We start from the raw sequence: 18,261 nt of genomic DNA on the forward strand, positions 1-18,261 counted from the left end.
AATTAGTAGTCAGTAAGCCCTGATATAAATCACTAGTTAGTAAGCCCTGATATAAATCACTAGTTAGTAAGCCCTGATTAAAATCACTAGTTAGTAAGCCCTGATTGAAATCACTAGTTAGTAAGCCCTGATTTAAATCACTAGTTAGTAAGCCCTAATATAAATCACTAGTTAGCCCTGATATAAATCACTAAGCCAATTTAAATCACTAGTTAGTAAGCCCTAATATAAATCACTAGTTAGCCCTGATATAAATCACTAGTAAGCCCTGATTGAAATCACTAGTTAGCCCTGATTTAAATTAGTAGTCAGTAAGCCCTGATTTAAATCACTAGTTAGGCCTGATATAAATTAGTAGTTATTAAGCCCTGATATAAATCACTAGTTAGTAAGCCCTGATATAACTAGTTAGTAAGCCCTGATTGAAGTCACTAGTTAGTAAGCCCTGATTTAAATCACTTGTTAATAAGCCCTGATATAAATCACTAATTAAGTACCGATTTAAATCACTAGTTAGTAAGCCCTGATATAAATCACTAGTAAGCCCTGATTTAAATCACTTGTTAGTAAGCCCTGATTTAAATCACTTGTTAATAAGCCCTGATTTAAATCACTTTTAATAAGCCCTGATTTAAATCACTTGTTAATAAGCCCTGATTTAAATCACTTGTTAATAAGCCCTGATATCAATCACTTGTTAATAAGCCCTGATTGAAATCACTAGTTAGTAAGCCCTGATTGAAATCACTTGTTAATAAGCCCTGATATAAATAACTAATTAAGCCCTGATATAAATCACTAGTTTGTAAGCCTTGATATAAATCACTAGTTAGTAAGCCCTGATATAAATCACTTGTAAGCCCTGATTGAAATCACTAGTTACTAAGCCCTGATTTAAATCACTTGTTAATAAGCCCTGATATAAATCACTAATTAAGCCCTGATTTAAAGCACTAGTTAGTAAGCCCTGATTGGAATCACTAGTTAGTAAGCCCTGACATAAAGCATTAGTTAGCCCTGACATAAAGCATTAGTAAGCCCTGATTGAAATCACTAGTTAGTAAGCCCTGATTGAAATCACTAGTTAGTAAGCCCGGATATAAATCACTAGTTAGTAAGCCCTGATATAAATCACTAGTAAGCCCTGATTGAAATCACTAGTTAGTAAGCCCTGATTGAAATCACTAGTTAGTAAGCCCTGATTGAAATCACTAGTTAGTAATCCCTGATTGGAATCACTAGTTAGTAAGCCCTGATATAAAACATATGAGAGTCTGAGCTTGTTTATATCCACTGAGGACTTCACGGATACCGTGACTGATGCTGAGACAGTGAGCTGGGACACTGCAAATTCCCAGTACGCTTGGCTTAGCACATTTGGGTGCTGCTCCACTTGTGAGTATCCATTCAGCTTTAATTCATCTCTCCATTCATATCCACAGTATCACACTAGGAGGCGCCTTTGTTTTTTGTGATTGTATTCACAGAGAAAGTTTGTATCCTGATTGAAATCACTAGTTAGTCAGCCCTGATTTAAATTAGTAGTCAGTAAGCCCTGATTTAAATCGCTAGTTAGCCCTGATATAAATTAGTAGTTATTAAGCCCTGATATAAATCACTAGTTAGTAAGCCCTGATTGAAATAACTAGTTTGTAAGCCCTGATTTAAATCACTTGTTAATAAGCCCTGATTTAAATAATTAGTAAGCACATTAACCAACACAAAAGTAATATCAGGACAGGTAATCTAGAAGCTCCTGTGTCCAACCATTTTATTACAGCTGGACATCAAATTAATCAACTTGGATTCCAGGTACTTGAACACATAAGAATACATAGGAGAGGTGGTAATAGAACAAAAACACTAAAGTACAGGGAATTATATTGGATACATGAGTTAGGGACTATGACCCCTAATAGAATGAATAGGGAGATGGATTGGAGTGTATGCCAGTAAGTATTAACAACTACATATTAAATAATAAAAATTTATAGTTTAGAAATTAGGTATTAAATATTAAAAATGAAATGGTAAAAAAATGTCTTGACTAACTTCTTTGCATATCCTTTGTTGAAGGTTTCTTTGAGTATCATTTGAAAAATTCAGAATTTGGCCACTAGATTGCATTAAGTTTAGAAAAAGATGGTCAATGGGGTAATACAGGTGGAAACAGGTGTGATAGACGGAGCTTTAGCCTATTTAAGTTTGAGTTTAATGTTTTATGTTAGACATGACTAAGGACATTGGTCTGAAACGTTGTCTGTTTTAATTGGCACAAAAAAGTAAAAATGTTTTAACTCCATTTGGTGGTGCTGCTATATCATTTCTTGTACTGAGACAGTGAGCTGGGACACTGTAAATTCCCATTACGCTTGACTTAGCACATTTGGGTGCTGCTCCACTTGTGAGTATCCATTCAGCTTTTATTCATCTCTCCATTCATATCCACAGTATCACACTAGGAGGCGCCTTTGTTTTTTGTGATTGTGTTCACAGAGAAAATTTGGATCCTGATTGAAATCACTAGTTAGTCAGCCCTGATTTAAATTAGTAGTCAGTAAGCCCTGATTTAAATCACTAGTTAGCCCTGATATAAATTAGTAGTTATTAAGCCCTGATATAAATCACTTGTTAGTAAGCCCTGATTGAAATCACTAGTTTGTAAGTCCTGATTTAAATCACTTGTTAATAAGCCCTGATTGAAATCACTAGTTAGTAAGCCCTCATTGGAATCACTAGTTAGTAAGCCCTCATTGGAATCACTAGTTAGTAAGCCCTGATTGAGATTGAAATCACTAGTTAGTAATCCCTGATATAAATTAGAAGTTATTAAGCCCTGATGTTAATAAGCCCTGATATAAATCACTAGTTAGTAAGCCCTGATTGATTTAAATCACTAGTTAGTATGCCCTGATTTAAATCACTAGTTAGTAAGCCTTGACATAAATCACTAGTTAGTAAGCCCTGATATAAATCACTAGTTAGTAAGCCCTGATTGAAATCACTAGTTAGTAAGCCCTCATTGGAATCACTAGTTAGTAAGCCCTGACTTAAATCACTAGTTAGTAAGCCCCGATTGAAAAATCACTAGTTAGCCCTGATATAAATTAGTAGTTATTAAGCTCTGATAAAAATCATTAGTTAGTAAGCCCTGATTTAAATCGCTAGTAAGCCCTGATTGAAATCACTAGTTAGTAAGCCCTGATATAAATTAGAAGTTATTAAGCCCTGATATAAATCACTAGTTAGTAAGCCCTGATTGATTTAAATCACTAGTTAGTATGCCCTGATTTAAATCACTAGTTAGTAAGCCCTGACATAAATCACTAGTTAGTAAGCCCTGATATAAATTAGAAGTTAAGCCCTGATGTTAATAAGCCCTGATATAAATCACTAGTTATTAAGCCCTGATTGAAATCACTAGTTAGTGCTCATTGGAATCACTAGTTAGTAAGCCCTGATTTAAATCACTAGTTAGTAAGCCCTGATTTAAATCGCTAGTTAATAAGCCCTGATATAAATCATTAGTTAGTAAGCCCTGATATAAATCACTAGTTAGTAAGCCCTGAAATAAATTTAGTAGTCATCAAGCCTGATATAAATCACTAGTTAGGGCTTATTAACTAGCCATTTAAACCAGGGTTGACTAACTAGTGATTTATATCAGGCTTAATAACTACTAATTTATTTCAGGGCTTACTAACTAGTGATTTAAATCAGGGCTTAGTGATTTAGATCAGGGCTTATTAACTAGCTATTTAAACCAGGTTTGACTGATCTAAATCACTAAGCCCTGATTTAAATCACTAGTTAGTAAACTCTGATATAAATCACTAGTTAGTAAGCCCCGATTGAAAAATCACTAGTTAGCCCTGATATAAATTAGTAGTTATTAAGCTCTGATATAAATCATTAGTTAGTAAGCCCTGATTGAAATCACTAGTAAGCCCTGATTGAAATCACTAGTTAGTAAGCCCTGATATAAATTAGAAGTTATTAAGCCCTGATGTTAATAAGCCCTGATTTAAATCACTAGTAAGCCCTGATTGAAATCACTAGTTAGTAAGCCCTGATTGAAATCACTTGTTAATAAGCCCTGATGTAAATCACTAGTTAGTAAGCCCTGATTGAAATCACTAGTTAGTAAGCCCTCATTGGAATCACTAGTTAGTAAGCCCTGATGTAAATCACTAGTTAGTAAGCCCTGATTGAAATCACTAGTTAGTAAGCCCTCATTGGAATCACTAGTTAGTAAGCCCTGACTTAAATCACTAGTTAGTAAGCCCTGATTGAAAAATCACTAGTTAGCCCTGATATAAATTAGTAGTTATTAAGCTCTGATAAAAATCATTAGTTAGTAAGCCCTGATTTAAATCGCTAGTAAGCCCTGATTGAAATCACTAGTTAGTAAGCCCTGATATAAATTAGAAGTTATTAAGCCCTGATATAAATCACTAGTTAGTAAGCCCTGATTGAAATCACTAGTTAGTAAGCCCTGATTTAAATCACTTGTTAATAAGCCCTGATTTAAATCACTAGTAAGCCCTGATTGAAATCACTAGTTAGTAAGCCCTGATTGAAATCACTTGTTAATAAGCTCTGATGTAAATCACTACTTAGTAAGCCCTGATTGAAATCACTAGTTAGTAAGCCCTCATTGGAATCACTAGTTAGTAAGCCCTGATGTAAATCACTAGTTAGTAAGCCCTGATGTAAATCACTAGTTAGTAAGCCCTGATTGAAATCACTAGTTAGTAAGCCCTCATTTGAATCACTAGTTAGTAAGCCCTGATTTAAATCACTAGTTAGTAAGCCCTGATTGAAATCACTAGTAAGCCCTGATTGAAATCACTAGTTAGTAAGCCCTGATATAAATTAGAAGTTATTAAGCCCTGATGTTAATAAGCCCTGATATAAATCACTAGTTAGTAAGCCCTGATTGAAATCACTAGTTAGTAAGCCCTGATATAAATCACTTGTTAGTAAGCCCTGATATAAATCACTTGTTAGAAAGCCCTGATATAAATCACTTGTTAGTAAGCCCTGATATAAATCACTTGTTAGTAAGCCCTGATATAAACCACTAGTTTGTAAGACCTGATTGAAATCACTAGCTAGTAAGCCCTGATATGAATCACTAGTTAGCCCTGATATAAATCACTAGTTTGCCAGCCCTGATTGAAATAACTTGTTAGTAAGCCCTTATATAAATCACTAGTAAGCCCTGATTTAAATCACTAGTAAGCCCTGATTTAAATCACTTAATAAGCCCTGATTGAAATCGCTAGTTAGTAAGCCCCGATATAAATCACTAGTTAGTAAGCCCTGATTGAAATCACTAGTTAGTAAGCCCTCATTGGAATCACTAGTTAGTAAGCCCTGATGTAAATCACTAGTTAGTAAGCCCTGATTGAAATCACTAGTTAGTAAGCCCTCATTGGAATCACTAGTTAGTAAGCCCTGATTTAAATCACTAGTTAGTAAGCCCTGATTTAAATCACTAGTAAGCCCTGATTGAAATCACTAGTTAGTAAGCCCTGATTGAAATCACTAGTTAGTAAGCCCTGATTGAAATTAGAAGTTATTAAGCCCTGATGTTAATAAGCCCTGATATAAATCACTAGTTAGTAAGCCCTGATTGAAATCACTAGTTAGTAAGCCCTGATTTAAATCACTTGTTAATAAGCCCTGATTTAAATCACTAGTAAGCCCTGATTGAAATCACTAGTTAGTAAGCCCTGATTGAAATCACTTGTTAATAAGCCCTGATGTAAATCACTAGTTAGTAAGCTCTGATTGAAATCACTAGTTAGTAAGCCCTCATTGGAATCACTAGTTAGTAAGCCCTGATGTAAATCACTAGTTAGTAAGCCCTGATTGAAATCACTAGTTAGTAAGCCCTCATTGGAATCACTAGTTAGTAAGCCCTGATTTAAATCACTAGTTAGTAAGCCCTGATTTAAATCACTAGTAAGCCCTGATATAAATCACTAATAAGCCCTGATATAAATCACTAGTTAGTAAGCCCTGATTTAAATCACTCGTTAATAAACCCTGATTTAAATCACTAGTTAGTAAGCCCTGATATAAATTAGTAGTTATTAAGCCTGATATAAATCACTAGTTAGTCAGCCCTGGTTTAAATGGCTATTTAATAAGCCCTGATATAAATCACTAGTTAGTAAGCCCTGATATAAATCACTAGTTAGTAAGCCCTGATATAAATCACTTGTTAGTAAGCCCTGATATAAATCACTTGTTAGAAAGCCCTGATATAAATCACTTGTTAGAAAGCCCTGATATAAATCACTTGTTAGTAAGCCCTGATATAAATCACTTGTTAGTAAGCCCTGATATAAACCACTAGTTTGTAAGACCTGATTGAAATCACTAGCTAGTAAGCCCTGATATAAATCACTAGTTAGCCCTGATATAAATCACTAGTTTGCCAGCCCTGATTGAAATAACTTGTTAGTAAGCCCTTATATAAATCACTAGTAAGCCCTGATTTAAATCACTAGTAAGCCCTGATTTAAATCACTTAGTAAGCCCTGATTGAAATCGCTAGTTAGTAAGCCCCGATATAAATCACTAGTTAGTAAGCCCCAATATAAATCACTAGTTTGTTTGCCCTGATTGAATTCACTAGTTAGTAAGCCCTGATTGAAATCACTAGTTAGTAAGCCCTGATTGAAATCACTAGTTAGTAAGCCCTAATATAAATCACTAGTTAGTAAGCCCTGATATAAATCACTAGTTTGTCAGCCCTGATTGAAATAACTTGTTAGTAATCCCTTCTATAAATCACTAGTAGGCCCTGATTTAAATCACTAGTAAGCCCTGATTGAAATCACTTATTATTAAGCCCTGATATAAATCACTAAGCCCTGATTTAAATCACTAATTAGTAAGCCCTGATTTAAATCACTAGTTAGTAAGCCCTGATTTAAATCACTAGTAAGCCCTGATTTAAATCACTAGTAAGCCCTGATTTAAATCACTAGTAAGCCCTGATATAAATCACTAGTAAGCCCTGATATAAATCACTAGTTAGTAAGCCCTGATTTAAATCACTCGTTAATAAGCCCTGATATAAATCACTAGTTAGTAAGCCCTGATATAAATCACTTGTTAGAAAGCCCTGATATAAATCACTTGTTAGTAAGCCCTGATATAAATCACTTGTTAGTAAGCCCTGATATAAATCACTTGTTAGTAAGCCCTGATATAAATCACTTGTTAGTAAGCCCTGATTGAATTCACTAGTTAGTAAGCCCTGGTTGAAATCATTAGTTAGTAAGACCTGATTGAAATCACTAGCTAGTAAGCCCTGATATAAATCACTAGTAAACCCTGATATAAATCACTAGTAAGCCCTGATATAAATCACTAGTTAGTAAGCCCTGATTTAAATCACTCGTTAATAAGCCCTGATATAAATCACTAGTTAGTAAGCCCTGATATAAATTAGTAGTTATTAAGCCTGATATAAATCACTAGTTAGTCAGCCCTGGTTTAAATGGCTAGTTAATAAGCCCTGATATAAATCACTAGTTAGTAAGCCCTGATATAAATCACTTGTTAGTAAGCCCTGATATAAATCACTTGTTAGAAAGCCCTGATATAAATCACTTGTTAGTAAGCCCTGATATAAATCACTTGTTAGTAAGCCCTGATATAAACCACTAGTTTGTAAGCCCTGATTGAATTCACTAGTTAGTAAGCCCTGATTGAAATCACTAGTTAGTAAGCCCTGATATAAATCACTAGTTAGCCCTGATATAAATCACTTGTTAGTAAGCCCTGATATAAATCACTTGTTAGAAAGCCCTGATATAAATCACTTGTTAGTAAGCCCTGATATAAATCACTTGTTAGTAAGCCCTGATATAAACCACTAGTTTGTAAGACCTGATTGAAATCACTAGCTAGTAAGCCCTGATATAAATCACTAGTTAGCCCTGATATAAATCACTAGTTTGCCAGCCCTGATTGAAATAACTTGTTAGTAAGCCCTTATATAAATCACTAGTAAGCCCTGATTTAAATCACTAGTAAGCCCTGATTTAAATCACTTAATAAGCCCTGATTGAAATCGCTAGTTAGTAAGCCCCGATATAAATCACTAGTTAGTAAGCCCCAATATAAATCACTAGTTTGTTTGCCCTGATTGAATTCACTAGTTAGTAAGCCCTGATTGAAATCACTAGTTAGTAAGCCCTCATTGGAATCACTAGTTAGTAAGCCCTGATGTAAATCACTAGTTAGTAAGCCCTGATTGAAATCACTAGTTAGTAAGCCCTGATTGAAATCACTAGTTAGTAAGCCCTCATTGGAATCACTAGTTAGTAAGCCCTGATTTAAATCACTAGTTAGTAAGCCCTGATTTAAATCACTAGTAAGCCCTGATTGAAATCACTAGTTAGTAAGCCCTGATTGAAATCACTAGTTAGTAAGCCCTGATTGAAATTAGAAGTTATTAAGCCCTGATGTTAATAAGCCCTGATATAAATCACTAGTTAGTAAGCCCTGATTGAAATCACTAGTTAGTAAGCCCTGATTTAAATCACTTGTTAATAAGCCCTGATTTAAATCACTAGTAAGCCCTGATTGAAATCACTAGTTAGTAAGCCCTGATTGAAATCACTTGTTAATAAGCCCTGATGTAAATCACTAGTTAGTAAGCTCTGATTGAAATCACTAGTTAGTAAGCCCTCATTGGAATCACTAGTTAGTAAGCCCTGATGTAAATCACTAGTTAGTAAGCCCTGATTGAAATCACTAGTTAGTAAGCCCTCATTGGAATCACTAGTTAGTAAGCCCTGATTTAAATCACTAGTTAGTAAGCCCTGATTTAAATCACTAGTAAGCCCTGATATAAATCACTAATAAGCCCTGATATAAATCACTAGTTAGTAAGCCCTGATTTAAATCACTCGTTAATAAACCCTGATTTAAATCACTAGTTAGTAAGCCCTGATATAAATTAGTAGTTATTAAGCCTGATATAAATCACTAGTTAGTCAGCCCTGGTTTAAATGGCTATTTAATAAGCCCTGATATAAATCACTAGTTAGTAAGCCCTGATATAAATCACTAGTTAGTAAGCCCTGATATAAATCACTTGTTAGTAAGCCCTGATATAAATCACTTGTTAGAAAGCCCTGATATAAATCACTTGTTAGAAAGCCCTGATATAAATCACTTGTTAGTAAGCCCTGATATAAATCACTTGTTAGTAAGCCCTGATATAAACCACTAGTTTGTAAGACCTGATTGAAATCACTAGCTAGTAAGCCCTGATATAAATCACTAGTTAGCCCTGATATAAATCACTAGTTTGCCAGCCCTGATTGAAATAACTTGTTAGTAAGCCCTTATATAAATCACTAGTAAGCCCTGATTTAAATCACTAGTAAGCCCTGATTTAAATCACTTAGTAAGCCCTGATTGAAATCGCTAGTTAGTAAGCCCCGATATAAATCACTAGTTAGTAAGCCCCAATATAAATCACTAGTTTGTTTGCCCTGATTGAATTCACTAGTTAGTAAGCCCTGATTGAAATCACTAGTTAGTAAGCCCTGATTGAAATCACTAGTTAGTAAGCCCTAATATAAATCACTAGTTAGTCAGCCCTGATATAAATCACTAGTTTGTCAGCCCTGATTGAAATAACTTGTTAGTAATCCCTTCTATAAATCACTAGTAGGCCCTGATTTAAATCACTAGTAAGCCCTGATTGAAATCACTTATTATTAAGCCCTGATATAAATCACTAAGCCCTGATTTAAATCACTAATTAGTAAGCCCTGATTTAAATCACTAGTTAGTAAGCCCTGATTTAAATCACTAGTAAGCCCTGATTTAAATCACTAGTAAGCCCTGATTTAAATCACTAGTAAGCCCTGATATAAATCACTAGTAAGCCCTGATATAAATCACTAGTTAGTAAGCCCTGATTTAAATCACTCGTTAATAAGCCCTGATATAAATCACTAGTTAGTAAGCCCTGATATAAATCACTTGTTAGAAAGCCCTGATATAAATCACTTGTTAGTAAGCCCTGATATAAATCACTTGTTAGTAAGCCCTGATATAAATCACTTGTTAGTAAGCCCTGATATAAATCACTTGTTAGTAAGCCCTGATTGAATTCACTAGTTAGTAAGCCCTGGTTGAAATCATTAGTTAGTAAGACCTGATTGAAATCACTAGCTAGTAAGCCCTGATATAAATCACTAGTAAACCCTGATATAAATCACTAGTAAGCCCTGATATAAATCACTAGTTAGTAAGCCCTGATTTAAATCACTCGTTAATAAGCCCTGATATAAATCACTAGTTAGTAAGCCCTGATATAAATTAGTAGTTATTAAGCCTGATATAAATCACTAGTTAGTCAGCCCTGGTTTAAATGGCTAGTTAATAAGCCCTGATATAAATCACTAGTTAGTAAGCCCTGATATAAATCACTTGTTAGTAAGCCCTGATATAAATCACTTGTTAGAAAGCCCTGATATAAATCACTTGTTAGTAAGCCCTGATATAAATCACTTGTTAGTAAGCCCTGATATAAACCACTAGTTTGTAAGCCCTGATTGAATTCACTAGTTAGTAAGCCCTGATTGAAATCACTAGTTAGTAAGCCCTGATATAAATCACTAGTTAGCCCTGATATAAATCACTAGTTAGTAAGCCCTGATATAAATCACTAGTTAGTAAGCCCTGATATAAATCACTAGTAAGCCCTGATTAAAATCACTAGTTATTAAGCCCTGATTGAAATCACTAGTTAGTCAGCCCTGATCTAAATCACTAGTTAGTAAGCCCTGATTGAAATCACTAGTTAGTAAGTCCTGATTGAAATCACTAGTTAGTATGCCCTGATATAAATCACTAGTTAGTAAGCCTTGATTTAAATCATTAGTCACCCCTGATTGAAATCACTTGTTAGTAATCCCTGATATAAATCACTAAGCCCTGATTTAACCCCTTAATGACCACAGCACTTTTCCATTTTCTGTCCGTTTGGGACCAAGGCTATTTTTACATTTTTGCGGTGTTTGTGTTTAGCTGTAATTTTCCTCTTACTCATTTACTGTACCCACACATATTATATACTGTTTTTCTCGCCACTAAATGGACTTTCTAAAGATACCATTATTTTCATCATATCTTATAATTTACTATAAAAAAATTATAAAATATGAGGAAAAATTGAAAAAAAACACACTTTTTCTAACTTTGACCCCCAAAATCTGTTACATATCTACAACCACCAAAAAACGCCCATGCTAAATAGTTTCTAAATTTTGTCCTGAGTTTAGAAATACCCAATGTTTACATGTTCTTTGCTTTTTTTGCAAGTTATAGGGCCATAAATACAAGTAGAACTTTGCTATTTCCAAACCACTTTTTTCCAAAATTAGCGCTAGTTACATTAGAACACTAATCACTTTCAGGAATCCCTGAATATCCCTTGACATGTATATATTTTTTTTAGTAGACATCCCAAAGTATTGCTCTAGGCCAATTTTGGTATATTTCATGCCACCATTTCACCGCCAAATGCGATCAAATACAAAAAATCATTCACTTTTTCATAAAAAAATTTCACAAACTTTCGGTTTCTCACTGAAATTATTTACAAACAACTTGTGCAATTATGGCATAAATGGTTGTAAATTCTTCTCTGGGATCCCCTTTGTTCTGAAATAGCAGACATATATGGCTTTGGCATTGCTTTTTGGTAATTAGAAGGCCGCTAAATGCCACTGCGCACCACAAGTGTATTATGCCCAGCAGTTAAGGGGTTAATTAGGGAGCTTTTAGGGAGCTTGTAGGGTTAATTTTAGCTTTAGTGTAGTAGACAACCCCAAGTATTGATCTAGGCACATTTTGGTATATTTCATGCCACCATTTCACCGCCAAATGCGATCAAATTGAAAAAAAAAGTAAAAATTTTTAAAATTTTCGGTTTCTCACTGAAATAATTTACAAACAGCTTGTGCAATTATGGCACAAATGGTTGTAAATACTTGTCTGGGATCCCCTTTGTTCAGAAATAGCAAACATATATGACTTTGGCGTTGCTTTCTGGTAATTAGAAGGCCGCTAAATCCTGCTGCGCCTCACACGTGTATTATGGCTAGCAGTGAAGGGGTTAATTAGGGAGTTTGTAGGTAGCTTGCAGGGTTAATTTTAGCTTTAGTGTAGAGATCAGCCTCCCACCTGACACATCCCACCACCTGATCCCTCCCAAACAGCTCCCTTCCCTCCCCCACCCCACAATTGTCCCCACCATCTTAAGTACTGGCAGAAAGTCTGCCAGTACTAAAATAAAAGGGTTTTTAAAAAAAAATATATTTTTTAGCATATTTACATATGCTACTGTGTAGGATCCCCCCTTAGCCCCCAACCTCCCTGATCCCCCCCAAAACCGCTCTCTAACCCTCCCCTCTGCCTCATTGGGGGCCATCTTGGGTACTGGCAGCTGTCTGCCAGTACCCAGTTTGCAAAAAAAAAAAGTGCTTTATTTTTGTTTGTTTGGTTTTTTTCTGTAGTGTAGCTTCCCTCCCACACAGACAAACCCCCACCACCTTGCTGATCGTTTTTTTTTAAAACTTTTTAGCCATTTTTTTACTTTTGATTAACATTTTTTATTACTGCCTTTTCTGTAGCGTAGCGGTTCCCACCCGCTCCCTCCCCGTGCACGCGCCCGCCCTCCCGTGCACGCGCGCGCGTCCGTGCGCGCCCCCGGCCATCCCCGCCCACGATCCCGCCCCCCCCTTCACATCACCAGGGCCATCGATGGCTGCCACCCGCCTCCCGGTCCGGCTCCCACCCACCATTGAGCCACCGATCTCCGGTGCAGAGAGGGCCACAGAGTGGCTCTCTCTGCACCGGATGGCTTAAAAAGGTTATTGCAGGATGCCTCCATATCGAGGCATCACTGCAATAACCGGAAAGCAGCTGGAAGCGAGCGGGATCGCTTCCAGCTGCTTTCCACACCGAGGACGTGCAGGGTACGTTCTCAGGCGTTAACTGCCTTTTTTTTGAGGACGTACCCTGCACGTCCTCGATCGTTAAGGGGTTAAATCACTAGTTAGTAAGCTCTGATATAAATCACTAGTTAGTAAGCCCCGATTAAAAAATCACTTGTTATTTAGCCCTGATGTAAATAACTAGTCGGTAAGCCCTAATTGAAATCATTTGTTATTAAAGGGACACTGAACCCATTTTTTTTCTTTTGTGATTCAGATAGAGCATGCAATTTTAAGCAACTTTCTAATTTACTCCTATTATCAAATTTTCTTCATTCTCTTGGTATCTTTATTTGAAAATCAAGAATGTAAGTTTAGATGCCGGTCCATTTTTGGTGAACAACCTCGGTTGTTCTTGCTGATTGGTGGATTAATTTAACTGACCAATAAACAAGTGCTGTCCAGAGTTCTGAACCAAAAAATTAGCTTATATGCCTTCTTTTTCAAATAAAGATACCAAGAGAAGGAAACAATGATAATAGGAGTAACTTAGAAATTTTCTAAAACTTGCATGCTCTATCTGAATAATGAAAGAAAAAAATTGGATTCAGTGTCCCTTTAAGCCCTCATATAAATCACTAATTAGTAAGCCCTGATTGAAATCACTTATTATTAAGCCCTGATATAAATCACTAAGCCCTGGTTTAAATAGCTAGTTAGTAAGCCCTGATTTAAATCACTAGTTAGTAAGCCCTGATTGAAATAACTTATTATTAAGCCCTGATATAAATTACTAAGCCCTGATATAAATCACTAAGCCCTGATATAAATCTCTAAGCCCCGATATAAATCACTAGTTCGTAAGCCCCGATTGAAATCACTAGTTCGTAAGCCCCGATTGAAATCACTAGTTAGTAAGCCTTGATTGAAATCACTAGTTAGCCCTGATATAAATCACTATTTAGTAAGCCCCGATATAAATCAATAGTTTGTAATCCCTGATTGAAATAACTAGTTAGAAAGCCCTGATTGAAATCACTAGTAAGCCTTGATTGAAATCACTAGTAAGCCTTGATTGAAATCACTAGTAAGCCTTGATTGAAATCACTAGTAAGCCCTGATTGAAATCACTAGTAAGCCCTGATATAAATCACTAAGCCCTTATTTAAATCACTAGTAAGCCCTGATATAAATCACTAGTTAGTAAGCCCTGATTGAAATCACTAGTTAGTAATCCCTGATATAAATCACTAAGCCCTGATTTAAATCACTAGTTAGTAAGCTTTGATATAAATCACTAGTTAGTAAGCCCCGATTAAAAAATCACTTGTTATTTAGCCCTGATATAGATAACTAGTTAGTAAGCCCTGATTGAAATCATTTGTTATTAAAGGGACACTGAACCCATTTTTTTTTTCTTTCGTGATTCAGATTGAGCATGAAATTTTAAGCAACTTTCTAATTTACTCCTATTATCAAATTTTCTTCATTCTCTTGGTATCTTTATTTGAAAATCAAGAATGTAAGTTTAGATGCCGGTCCATTTTTGGTGAACAACCTGGGTTGTTCTTGCTGATTGATGGATTAATTTAACTGACCAATAAACAAGTGCTGTCCAGAGTGCTGAACCAAAAAAAGCTTATATGCCTTCTTTTTCAAATAAAGATACCAAGAGAAGGAAACAATGATAATAGGAGTAACTTAGAAATTTTCTAAAAATTGCATGCTCTATCTGAATAATGAAAGAAAAAAATTGGATTCAGTGTCCCTTTAAGCCCTCATATAAATCACTAATTAGTAAGCCCTGATTGAAATCACTTATTATTAAGCCCTGATATAAATCACTAAGCCCTGGTTTAAATAGCTAGTTAGTAAGCCCTGATTTAAATCACTAGTTAGTAAGCCCTGATATAAATCACTAATTAAGCCCTGATTGAAATCACTTATTATTAAGCCCTGATATAAATTACTAAGCCCTGATATAAATCACTAAGCCCTGATATAAATCACTAAGCCCTGATATAAATCACTAGTTAGTAAGCCCTGATATAAATCACCAATTAAGCCCTGATTGAAATCACTTATTATTAAGCCCTGATATAAATTACTAAGCCCTGATATAAATCACTAAGCCCTGATATAAATCACTAGTTAGTAAGCCCCGATATAAATCACTAGTTCGTAAGCCCCGATTGAAATCACTAGTTAGTAAGCTCTGATTGAAATCACTAGTTAGCCCTGATATAAATCACTAGTAAGCCCTGATATAAATCACTAGTGAGTAAGCCCCGATTGGAATCACTAGTTAGTAAGCCCTGATTGAAATAACTTAAGCCCTGATATAAATCACTAATTAAGCTCTAATTTAAATCACTAGTTAGTAAGCCCTGATTGAAATCACTCATTATTAAGCCTTGATATAAATCACTAGTTAGTAAGCCCCGATATAAATCACTAGTTAGTAAGCCCTGATTGAAATCACTAGTTAGTAAGCCCTGATTGAAATCACTAGTTAGTCAGCCCTGATCAAAATCACTTGTTAGTAAGTCCTGATTGAAATCACTTGTTCGTAAGCCTTGATATAAATCACTAAGCCCTGATTTAAATCACTAGTAAGCCCTGCTATAAATCACTAGTTAGTCAGCCCTGATCGAAATCACTTATTATTAAGCCCTGATATAAATCACTAAGCACTGATATAAATCACTAGTTAGTAAGCACTGATATAAATCACTAGTTTGTAAGCCCTGATATAAATCACTAGTTTGTAAGCCCTGATATAAATCACTAGTTAGTAAGCCCTGATTAAAATCACTAGTTAGTAAGCCCTCATTGAAATCACTAGTTAGTAAGCCCTGATTGAAATCACTAGTTAGTAAGCCCTGATATAAATCACTATTTAGTAAGCCCCGATATAAATCAATAGTTTGTAATCCCTGATTGAAATAACTAGTTAGAAAGCCCTGATTGAAATCACTAGTAAGCCTTGATTGAAATCACTAGTAAGCCTTGATTGAAATCACTAGTAAGCCCTGATTGAAATCACTAGTAAGCCCTGATATAAATCACTAAGCCCTTATTTAAATCACTAGTAAGCCCTGATATAAATCACTAGTTAGTAAGCCCTGATTGAAATCACTAGTTAGTAATCCCTGATATAAATCACTAAGCCCTGATTTAAATCACTAGTTAGTAAGCTCTGATATAAATCACTAGTTAGTAAGCCCCGATTAAAAAATCACTTGTTATTTAGCCCTGATATAGATAACTAGTTAGTAAGCCCTGATTGAAATCATTTGTTATTAAAGGGACACTGAACCCATTTTTTTTCTTTTGTGATTCAGATAGAGCATGCCATTTTAAGCAACTTTCTAATTTACTCCTATTATCAAATTTTCTTCATTCTCTTGGTATCTTTATTTGAAAATCAAGAATGTAAGTTTAGATGCCGGTCCATTTTTGGTGAACAACCTGGGTTGTTCTTGCTGATTGATGGATTAATTTAACTGACCAATAAACAAGTGCTGTCCAGAGTGCTGAACCAAAAAAAGCTTATATGCCTTCTTTTTCAAATAAAGATACCAAGAGAAGGAAACAATGATAATAGGAGTAACTTAGAAATTTTCTAAAAATTGCATGCTCTATCTGAATAATGAAAGAAAAAAATTGGATTCAGTGTCCCTTTAAGCCCTCATATAAATCACTAATTAGTAAGCCCTGATTGAAATCACTTATTATTAAGCCCTGATATAAATCACTAAGCCCTGTTTTAAATAGCTAGTTAGTAAGCCCTGATTTAAATCACTAGTTAGTAAGCCCTGATATAAATCACTAATTAAGCCCTGATTGAAATCACTTATTATTAAGCCCTGATATAAATCACTAAGCCCTGATATAAATCACTAAGCCCTGATATAAATCACTAAGCCCTGATATAAATCACTAAGCCCTGATATAAATCACTAAGCCCTGATATAAATCACTAAGCCCTGATATAAATCACTAAGCCCTGATATAAATCACTAAGCCCTGATATAAATCACTAGTTAGTAAGCCCTGATATAAATCACCAATTAAGCCCTGATTGAAATCACTAAGCCCTGATATAAATTACTAAGCCCTGATATAAATCACTAAGCCCTGATATAAATCACTAGTTCGTAAGCCCCGATATAAATCACTAGTTCGTAAGCCCCGATTGAAATCACTAGTTAGTAAGCCCTGATTGAAATCACTAGTTAGCCCTGATATAAATCACTAGTAAGCCCTGATATAAATCACTAGTGAGTAAGCCCTGATTGGAATCACTAGTTAGTAAGCCCTGATTGAAATCACTAGTTAGTAAGCCCTGATATAAATCACTATTTAGTAAGCCCCGATATAAATCAATAGTTTGTAATCCCTGATTGAAATAACTAGTTAGAAAGCCCTGATTGAAATCACTAGTAAGCCCTGATTGAAATCACTAGTAAGCCTTGATTGAAATCACTAGTAAGCCCTGATTGAAATCACTAGTAAGCCCTGATATAAATCACTAAGCCCTCATTTAAATCACTAGTAAGCCCTGATATAAATCACTAGTTAGTAAGCCCTGATTTAAATCACTAGTTAGTAAGCCCTGATTGAAATAACTTAAGCCCTGATATAAATCACTAATTAAGCTCTAATTTAAATCACTAGTTAGTAAGCCCTGATTGAAATCACTCATTATTAAGCCTTGATATAAATCACTAGTTAGTAAGCCCCGATATAAATCACTAGTTAGTAAGCCCTGATTGAAATCACTAGTTAGTCAGCCCTGATCAAAATCACTTGTTAGTAAGTCCTGATTGAAATCACTTGTTCGTAAGCCTTGATATAAATCACTAAGCCCTGATTTAAATCACTAGTAAGCCCTGCTATAAATCACTAGTTAGTCAGCCCTGATCGAAATCACTTATTATTAAGCCCTGATATAAATCACTAAGCACTGATATAAATCACTAGTTAGTAAGCACTGATATAAATCACTAGTTTGTAAGCCCTGATATAAATCACTAGTTTGTAAGCCCTGATTGAAATCACTAGTTAGTAAGCCCTGATTAAAATCACTAGTTAGTAAGCCCTCATTGAAATCACTAGTTAGTCAGCCCTGATTGAAATCACTAGTTAGTAAGCCCTGATTGAAATCACTAGTTAGTAAGCCCTGCTATAAATCACTAGTTAGTCAGCCCTGATCGAAATCACTTATTATTAAGCCCTGATATAAATCACTAAGCACTGATATAAATCACTAGTT

The 18,261-nt window shown here is 35.2% G+C and overlaps 1 protein-coding gene across 3 annotated transcripts in view; it reads left to right on the top strand.

Moving 5' to 3' along the window:
• The window catches only part of CCDC9B (coiled-coil domain containing 9B), a 673,451-nt gene that overhangs the window by 373,165 nt on the left and 282,025 nt on the right, over window positions 1-18,261 (top strand). The window lies entirely within an intron of this gene.

The sequence above is a fragment of the Bombina bombina genome, chromosome 1, assembly GCF_027579735.1.
Source record: "Bombina bombina isolate aBomBom1 chromosome 1, aBomBom1.pri, whole genome shotgun sequence".
Taxonomy (NCBI): Eukaryota; Metazoa; Chordata; class Amphibia; order Anura; family Bombinatoridae; genus Bombina; species Bombina bombina.